The sequence below is a fragment of the Nicotiana tabacum genome, chromosome 17 (genome assembly GCF_000715075.1).
Source record: "Nicotiana tabacum cultivar K326 chromosome 17, ASM71507v2, whole genome shotgun sequence".
Classification (NCBI taxonomy): Eukaryota; Viridiplantae; Streptophyta; class Magnoliopsida; order Solanales; family Solanaceae; genus Nicotiana; species Nicotiana tabacum.
In genome coordinates, this window is record NC_134096.1 from 42,470,306 (window position 1) to 42,481,063 (window position 10,758).

Consider the following 10,758-nt stretch of genomic DNA (forward strand, 5'->3'; position numbering starts at 1 on the left):
TAATATGACCTATCGGGTCATCACATTCTCCACCTCTAAAACAATTGTTCGTCCTCGAGCGGACATAGAAAAGTACCTGAATTGGTGAAAATATATGGATATCTACTCTGCGTATCTGACTCGGACTCCCAAGTTGCTGCCTCAACGGGCTGACCTCTCCACTGTACTCGAATTGACGAATAACTCTTAGACCTCAGTTGTCGAACCTGCGGGGCTAGAATAGCCACCGGCTCCTCTTCGTAAGTAAATCCTTGTCCAACTGGACAGGGCTGAAATCTAACATGTGGGACGGATCATCGTGATACTTTCGGAGCATGGACACATGGAACACCGGATGAACTACTGATAACCGTGGTGACAACGCAAGCCTGTAAGCCATGTCTCCTACTCTCTCGAGAATCTCAAAAGGTTTGATATACCTAAGGCTCAGCTTTCCCTTCTTCTCGAACCTCATGACACCCTTCATGGGTGATACCCGGAGCAACACTCTCTCCCCGACCATGAATGCAACATCACGAACTCTACGGTTTGCATAACTCTTCTTCTTGGACTGAGCTGTGCAAAGTCAATCCTGAATAATCTTAACCTTATCCAAGTCATCCTGTACTAGATCTGTACCCAACAACCGAGCCTCCCCCGGCTCGAACCACCCAACTGGCGACCGGCACCGCCTACTGTATAATGCCTCATAGGGAGCCATCTGAATGCTCGACTGGTAGCTATTTTTTTAGGCGAACTCTAAAAAGGGCAAAAACTAATCCCACGATCCTCCAAAATCTATAACACATGCGCGGAACATAACCTCCAAGATCTGAATACTGCGCTCGGACTGTCCATCCATCTGAGGATGAAACATTGTGCTCAACTCAACCCGTGTGCCCACATCACGTTGTACTGCCATCTAGAAGTGCAAGGTGAATTGCGTACTTCGATCAAAAATGATAGACATGGGCACACCGTGAAGACGGACAATCTCGCGGATATAAATCTCTGCCAACCGCTCCAAAGAATAGGTAACTACCACAAGAATGACCCAAACGGTATCGAACTTCCTCTGAGTCCGTGAGAGTCCAACAACGAAATCCATAGTGATACGCTCCCACTTCTACTCAGGAATCTCTATCTTCTGAAGAAAACCACCAGGTCTCTGATGCTCATACTTTACTTGCTGACAATTTAGACACCGAGCTACATAAGCAACTATATCCTTCTTCATCCTCCGACACCAATAATGCTGCCACAAGTCCTGATACATCTTGGCGGCTCTCGAGTGAATAGAATACTAGGAACTGTGGGCCTCCTCAAGAATCAACTCACGAAGTCCATCCACATTAGGCACACAAACACGACCCTGCATCCTCAAGACTTTGTCATCTCCAACAGTAACCTGTTTGGCACCACCGTGTGGCACTTTCTAAGGACCAACAAATTAGGGTCGTCATACTGCCGATCTCTGGTACGCTCAAACAAGGAAAACCGAGAGACTGTACAAGTTAGAACACGGCTGGGCTCTAAAATATCCAACCTAACAAACTGGTTGGCCAAAGTCTGAACATATGATGCAAGTGGCCTATCACCGACTAGAATGAACTCAAGGCTGCCCATACTCGCTGCCTTTCTACTCAATACGTCACCCACCACATTGGCCTTCCCAAGATGATATAAGATGGTGATATCATAGTCTTTCAATAGCTCCTACTACCTCCTCTACCTCAAATTGAGATCCTTTTGCTTGAACATATATTGAAGGCTCCGATGATCCGTGAAGACCTCACACGACACGCTGTAAAGATAGTGCCTCCAAATCTTCAGCGCATGAACAATGGCTGCCAACTCTAAGTCATGGACATGGTAATTCTTCTCATGAACCTTCAACTGCCGCGACGTATATGCAAATCACCCTGCCATCCTGTATCTCTACCGCACTGAGCCCAACACGGGACGCATCACAATATACCATATAAGATCCTGAACCTATGGGCAATACCAACACCGGCGCTGTAGTCAACGCAATCTTGAGCTTCTGAAAGATCGCTTCACACTCGTCTGACCATCTTAACGGGGCACCCTTCTGGGTCAACCTGGTCAACGGGGATGATATAGATGAAAACCCCTCCACAAATTGACGGTAATAGCCCGCCAAACCCAAGAAACTCCTGATCTCCATAGCTGAAGCGGGTCTAGGCCAATTCTAAACTACCTCAATCTTCTTAGGATCTACCTGAATGCCCTCTTCTGATACAACGTTCCCCAATAAAGCGACTGAATCCAACCAAAACACGCACTTTGAAAATTTAGCATATAACTGGCTGGCTCTCAGAGTCTGAAGTACAATCCTAAGATGCTGCTCTTGCTCCTCTCGACTACAGGAGTAGATCAAGATATCGTCAATAAACACAATCACAAAGGAGTCCAAATAAGGCTTGAACACTCGGTTCATCAAATCCATGAATGTTGTGGGGGTATTTGTCAACCCAAAGGGTATCACTAGAAACGTATAATGCTCGTACCGAGTCCAAAAAGTTATCTTAGGGACATTGGATGCCCTAATCCTCAACTGATGGTAGCTAGATCTCAAATCAATCTTCGAAACCACCTTGGCACCCTGAAGTTGATCAAATAAGTCATCAATCCTCGGCAATGGATACTTGTTCTTGATGGTGACTTTGTTCAACTGCCGATAATTAATGCACATCCTCATCGATCCATCCTTCTTCTTCACAAACAACACAGGTACATCCCAGGGCGAGACACTAGGTCTAATGAAGCCCTTATCAAGCAAATCTTGCAACTGTTCCTTCAATTCTTTCAACTCTAGCGGGGCCATACGGTATGGCGGAATAGAGATAGGCTGAGTGCCCGGAGCCAAATCAATACAGAAAACAATATACCTGTCGGGTGGCATCCCCGACAGGTCTGCAGGAAAACACTCTGGAAACTCACAAACAACTAGCACTGAATCCATGGAAGGAACCTCCGCACTGGAATCACGGACATAAGCCAAATACGCTAGACACCCCTTCTCGACCATACGTCGAGCCTTCATATAATAGATAACCCTACTAGTAGAATGGCCAGGAGTCCCTCTCCACTCTAATCGAGGTAACCCCAACAAGGCTAAGGTCACCGTCTTGGTGTGACAATCCAATATAGGATGATACGGTGACAGCCAATCCATACCCAAAATGACATCAAAATCGACCATATCGAGAAGTAGAAGATCTACACGAGTCTCAAGACCCCCAATGGTGACCACACACTAACGATAAACACTATCTACAATAATAGCATCTCCCACTAGTGTGGACACATACACAGGAGCACTCAAAGAATCACGAGGTACAACCAAATATGAAGCAAAATAGGATGACACATAGGAGTAAGTAGACCCCGGATCAAATAGAACTGAAGCAACTTTACTGCAAACTGAAATAGTACCTGTAATAACATCATCGGATGACTTAGCCTCAGGCCTGGCTGGAAAAGCATAACATCGGGGCTGGGGCCCACCACTCTGAACCAAATCCCTAGGACGGCCTCTAGCTGGCTGGCCTCCACCTCTAACGGCCTGACCTCCACCTCTAACAGCCTGGCCTCTAACTCTGGCTACATAACCCTTGCCTCTGGCTGGCTGAGCAGGCGGTGCAGCAACTGGTGCCAGAACCATGGCACGAGAACCTTGATGTTGTGGCGAGACACCCAATAATCTCGGACAGGTCCTCCTGATATGCCCATAACCACAACACTCGAAACATCCATCCTGGTACTTGGCTGTGGAAACTAAGACTGGCCCGAATGGGCCGGATGACCACGGTAATAACTCTGAATAGGAGGTGCACTGATAGGAGTTAGTGGTACACTGTAGGCTGGCTGGCCAGAATGAGGCACATAAGGACCACGACTCCCTGAAGCAATGTGGGATGCCTGAAGAACTGAATAAAATGGCCTGGGAGGATGGCCCCTACCAAAAGTACCCCTGCCTCCAGATGAGACACCGCTGAACCTATCGGAATGACGAGGTCTCTTGTCAGACCCCTGGCCTCCCTGTGCAAGAACCATCTCGACTCGCCTGGCAACATTGGCAGCCGCCTGAAAAGAAATCTCACTCCTAGTCTCCTTAGCCATTTTCAATTTGATAGGCTGAGAAAATCCTTCAATAAACCTCATCACCTTCTCTCTCTCTGTGGGAAGCAGAAGAAGAGTATGACGGGCCAAATCCATAAAACGGGTCTCATACTGTGTAACAGTCATGCTGCCCTGCTGGAGACGCTCGAACAGACGCCGATGCTCCTCTCTCAATATGATAGGCAGAAACTTCTCTAGGAAGAGCTGAGTGAACTGGTCCCAAGTAAGAACAGGCGACCCAGCTGGTCTGGTCAACAAATAATCCCTCCACCATTTCATGGCGGAACCAGTCATCTAGAATGCAACAAAGTTGACCCCATTGGTCTCCACTATACCCATGTTCCGTAGCACCTCATGACAGTTGTCAAGATACTCCTTGGATCCTCTGAAGTAGCACCACTAAAGTGAACTAGGAAGAGCTTGGTAAACCTGTCCAATTTCCACAAAGCCTCAGAAGACATAGATGACCCATCACCGATCCTTGCCACAACAACCGACTAAACTACTCCGACTGGATGAGCCACTGGATTCTGATACTGGGGAGCCATCTGCTCCGTAGTGTGAGTATCAGGAGTCTGGGCTCCTCCTCCAACCTGGGAGATGGCTGGTGCCATGGGAAATGCGCCAGTCTGGGGCACACTCTCCATAAGGATCACCAAACATACCAAAACGTCTTAAAGCATTGGGGTGGCAATGAACCCCTCCGGAACTTGAGCTGGTCCGGCAGGAATAGTCTGGGCTGGAATCTCCTTGTCAAACTCTACCTGAGGCTCTGCAGTTGAGGCTTCTGCTCAGGCTCTAGGGTGAACTATGCCCCTGCCTCGACCTCTGGCACGACCTCAGACTCGACCTCTTCCCCTCGTAGGAGCTGCTACTGGAGGCTCTGGCTGCTGCTCAGCTGAAGAAGCGGTACGTGTTCTCACCATCTGCGAGAGAATAAGAGTAGAAGAGTTCAATCAATATTAAGGAAACAAAATCACACGACAAAGAAGAATAGAAGTGAAATTTGTTCCTAAACTTCATAGCCTCTGGGAGATAAGTACAGAAATCTCAGTACCAATCCCCCAGACTCTACTAAACTCGCTCGTGAATTGTGAGACCTAGGCAACCTAGTGCTCTAATACTAACTTTTCACGACCCAGAATTCCCACCGTCTGGACCGTGATGGAGTCTAACATTTCACTTGCTAGGCAAGCCAACGTTAGAGAGTCATTAAACCAGTTCTTATACATTTCAGTAAATAACGGTAAATAAGCTATAACAAGTTTAAAATGAGTGCGGAAATATATAATAGCCTTAATATATATATACTACTACCCGGATCTGGAGTCACAATTCACAAACTTCTAAAAACTTTCTACAAGTAAATGTCTGAAAGAAATACAATTATTTTCGAAAGGAAAGAAACAATAAAAATGCAATGGCTAGAAGGGGACTCCAGGGTCTGCAGACGCCGGCAGATCTAACTTGGGTCTCATGTCCGATGAATCCAGCAACTAACCTCACGATTAGCTCGGACCAGCACTAATATCTGCACAGGAAGTGTAGAGTGCAGTATCAGTACAACCGACCCTATATACTGGTAAGTGTCGATCCTAACCTCAATGAAGTAGTGACGAGGCTAAGGCGGGTCACTCACACTACAACCTGTACGCAGTATATATAATAAAAGCAGAATAGGAAATGCATAATAGAAGAAAGCAGTAAATTACAAGAAATACAACAACTCCCAGAGATAAATAAATAGTGTTTAGAAATTACCGATCCTTAAGTGCAAAAGAGAATACCGTAAGGCTAACACAACTCAGGGAAATATAAACACATAGGTTGTTGCGGCGCGCAACCCGATCCCACCATATCACAATAACACAATCATAGTTCACCCTTATTCCACCAAACAATCCACCCTTATTACACATGTTGCGGTGTGCAACCCGTTCCCACCGTATAACATAAATTCACCCTTATTCCACCTCAATATACCACCATTATTCCTCATGTTGCGGCGTGAAACCCGTTCCCACCGTACAGTATAAATTCACCCTTATTCCACCTCAATATACCACCCTTATTCCTCATGTTGCGGCATGCAACCCGATCCCACCATATCAATATTAATTACTCAGTATGTACAAATATTTCACAATTTAAATCGCATAAACCCTTCACAATACTTAAACTCCAAACCGAAACAAATAGGAAACTTGTACACCATGAAAATTCACATAAGTAATACTACACAGCGAGACCAATTAAGAATCTACAACAGAAAGGTACCGGTAAACCAACTTAAGAAAATAACAGGAGATAATGAAACTATGGAAGAACTATTATCATTAATCAGAGGAAACAATGTCTAACACGTAGCAACTAGGCATGGGAACACAAGTAGAGTATGTAAAAATTAAGACATGGAAAGAGACAATATGAGAAAAATGGGAAAAACATGGAAAACAGATAAATTGGCGACGCATAAGTACTCGTCACCTCACATATACGCCGCTCACATGAATTTCACATAGCAAATAGTCTAAGGGTTCCTAATTTCCTCAAGTCAAGGTTAGACACAATACTTACCTCGCTCCAAAGTCCACTTAATGCTCAATTACCGTTTTTCCTCTAGAATCCACATCCAAACCACTCGTATCTATCCACAAACGACCCAATAATATCAAATATTGCTAAAAAATCAATTACAATGCATAAATTTAGATTCCCCAAACTTTCCCCCAAAAAAACAAAAATCGACCTCGGGCTGGTCAAAACCCGAGGTTCGGACCAAAATCCATTCACCCCCAAGCCCGATTATATAATTTATTTCGAAATCCGACCTCAATTCGAGGTCTAAATTCCATTTATGCAAAAATCCCTAATTATACCCAAACCCCCAATTTCTACCATGAAAAACCTAGATTTTAGGTTGAAAACTCATGAAATGTAATGGGTAATTAAAAGAAAGTATGTTAGAATCACTTACCAAAGAATTGGGAAGAAATTCTTATGGAAGAATCGCCTCTAGGTTTTTTAGTTTTGAATCTTTTGAAAGAATGGCAAGAATCCCGTTATTGGGACTATTTTATCACTGGGCGTCAGTGTTCATCGCGTTCGCGTGAACACTGACGCGTTCGCGAAGAGCATAGCCCTAGTGGCTTACACGATCACGGGAGACACAACGCGTTCGCCAAGGTATAGCCCGCCTCACATTCGCGTTCGCGAGATAGGGCTCGCGTTCGCGAGATAGGGCTCGCGTTCGCATAGAGTCACCTTAAGCCCTGCCCTGCCTAGCTAAAGCTACGCGTTCGCGTATGATGGGTGGCGTTCGCGTAGAGAAAAACCCCCAATGCTTGCGTTTACGACCATGGTCTCGCATTCGCATAGTGAAAAATCCTCCCCCAACCAGATCCCCTTCGCGATCGCGAGAATAGCTTCGCGGTCGCGAAGCACAACGCACCAGAACACCAACTGCAGCAAAACACCAGATTTTGTTTTCTAAATCAAATTCACCCCGTAGCCTATCCGAAACTCACCTGAGCCCTTGAGGCTCCAAACCAAACATTCACACAAGTCCTAAAATATCATACGAACTCACTCGCGCGATCAAAATACCAAAATAACGTCTAGAACTACGAATCGGACACCAAATGAAAGGAAATTTTCAAGAAGACTTTAAAACTTCTATTTTCACAACCGAACGTCCGAATCTTGTCAAATCAACTCTGTTTCTCACCAAATTTGACAGACAAGTCATAAATATTATAGTGGACCTGTACCGGGCTCCGGAACCAAAATACAAACTCGGTATCAATAAATCCAAACATCAGTCGATTCTTAAATATCATAAATCTTTCAAACTTTCAATTTTCAACAAAAATCAATAACTCGGGCTAGGGACCTCTGAATTCGATTTCGGGCATATGCCCAGATCACAAATTATAATACGGACCCATCGGGACCGTTAAAATATGGATTTGGGTCCGTTTTCTCAAAACGTTGACCAAAGTCAACTTAAATGAATTTCTAAGGCAAAAATTCTTCTTTTTATCAGTTTGTAACACATAAGCCTTTCGGAAGAACACCCGGACTGTGCACGCAAATCGAGGAAGGCTAAAATAAGGTTTTTGAGACCTCGAAACACAGAATTAGATGCTAAAATATAAGATGACCTATCGGGATTCGGGTCATCACAATATTATACTAATCAATGTGGATTATCGGGCCCTAAATAAAATCAATGTGAAGAACAAGTACCCTATCCTACTAATGGCAGACTTGTTCGAAGATTGGGTGGTGCTACAGTGTTCACCAAAATAGACCTGAAGACAGGTTACTGGAAAGTCCAGATTGCTGAGGGAGACGAACACAAGATGACCTGTGTGAAGAGATATGGGTCGTACGACTTCCTAGACATACCATTCGGGTTGACTAATGCTCCAGCCACATTTTGCACCCCGATGAACCAAGTCTTCCGGGAGTACATTGACGAATTCGTAGTGGTCTACTTGGACGGCATTATGGTCTACTGGGATGACATTGTGGTCTACTTGAGTCACAATTCAAGTTTCCATCCGCAATATAATGGCCAGACGGAGCGGTTCAATAACATGCTGGAGGAATACCTCTACCATTTTGTTACCGGATCGCGAAAGAATTGGGTGAAGCTTCTGGATGCTGCTCAACTGTGTTTCAATCTACAAAAGAGCTCTATTACAAATAGAGGCACTTTTGAAATTGTTACCGGACAGCAACCGCTACTCCCACTCACTGTAAATTCCCCAAACATGTTGAAATCTCCTATAGCTGCTAACTTATCGAAGGAATGGAAGCAAAATTTGGAGATAGTGCGGAGCTATCTTGTCAAAGCCCAAAAATGGATGAAAACGCATGCTGATCAAAATCGTCGCTTTGTTGAATATCAAGTAGGAGACAAAGTGATGGTGAAAATCCCAAAGTGATACTTGTTTGCAGGGGTCTGTGACCCTTGCCTGTTGCGAAAGTACATTGGACCCTTCTCCATTTAGAACCGCATTGGGAAAGTTGCATACCGGGTGAATACCCCAGCCTGGTGGAAAATTCATCCAGTCTTCCATGTTAGCCTTCTAAAACCTTTTCGGGAAGACATGAAAGATCCTTCGCGGAGACAACTTATAATGCCCAATATTTGAGGCCCTAATTCAACAGGGGAAAGGCGTGTAGAAGTTATTCTCGATGATCGAGTGATTCATACTTCAAGGAAAGATTACCAAGAGTTCCTAGTGAAATGGAAGGGCTGTGATACAGAGGAAAATACTTGGGAGAGGAGAACAAACCTCAAAGCCTACAAGATCCTGGTCCAAGATTATCTTGCAAGTAAGGCGTCGAGGACGTCGCCAACTCAGGTGGGGGAGAATATCATGGGCGGCTTTCCAGCCATGCCCCATGACCTCTTGGACGCACCCCATGGCGTCCTGGCAAGCCTCCCAATGCCTAGCGCCATGGACGGCCCCGTGGTCTTGGCCGCGCCAAGTGACAAGCGCGCATATGCCTATGTCGCCCCACCGATAGCTCTCGCCAGCACCCAGCCGCAGGCAGATACCAACAACGACGTGCACGTAGACTCTGATGCTAAATACAATGTTTCTGCCAATGGACCCGCTTCTACCTTGTAGGAATCTAAGTCATTTCTATTGTAAATATAGAGTACTTTTATTTCATGTATTTCTATTATGTCTCTCTAGCTTAGTTATGTCAAGTCTTGTAACTTTGGGTTTTTTTTAAGCATTATTAGGGGGATCAAGCAAGCAAACAATTATTTGTACTGGTGTCTCTCTTCCTCGACACGGTGTTGGTTTTCTATAATATATTTCATTAATGCAATCAAGCTTTCTTTCATTCTCAATTCTCTTTTTTGTTCCCTCAATAGCTCTTGACATTGGTTTTCCCGTACGGCACTGACAGTTTCATCTAGTGTAAGGAGGGAACCTCAGTTGGGGGATAGTTATCGCACAGACATCGGTTGATTAGCCTTATGTCGCCCTTCCAAAACATCTTAGGAAGGCGCCGCATAACATTACGTGTGACATCAATTGCCGTATCTTCTTCTCAACAAAGAAGCAAAATGATTAGAATCACCCAAGGGAAAAAGGTTTCACTACATAGTTTGTTTGTTTTTTCAAATTATACATACGGGAAAGGGATCAGAAAGGACAGACGGATTATGAGATGGATAACTTTCACCAAGAAGGTAAAAATTCAGACAATCAACCACTGGACTACTAATATTATCCATTTCACTAAGCAATTATTGGTAAGAAAGCTTGATTTCCAAATGAAATCACTCACTGTCAGCCTGTCGGTGGACCCTGGATTATGTTTGCTAGGGATTATCAACGGTTCACATATTTGGAGTTTCCTCGATTGTACTATATTCCACTGAATTCTTGACTATACTTTATATATAGTTACACATGCAATCTGTGCACTTTGAATCAAAAAGCCAACATTAATGCATTTTGGTACATGGCAATCGCTTGCATAAATGGCCGATGTAGTGGTTGAGTGAGTTCTCTTCACTCTTTTCAATCTTTTTAACACACTCAAAATCCCTACAAGTATGCAGACCAAATTGAATTCAGCTAATTCATTGACCTAAATTTC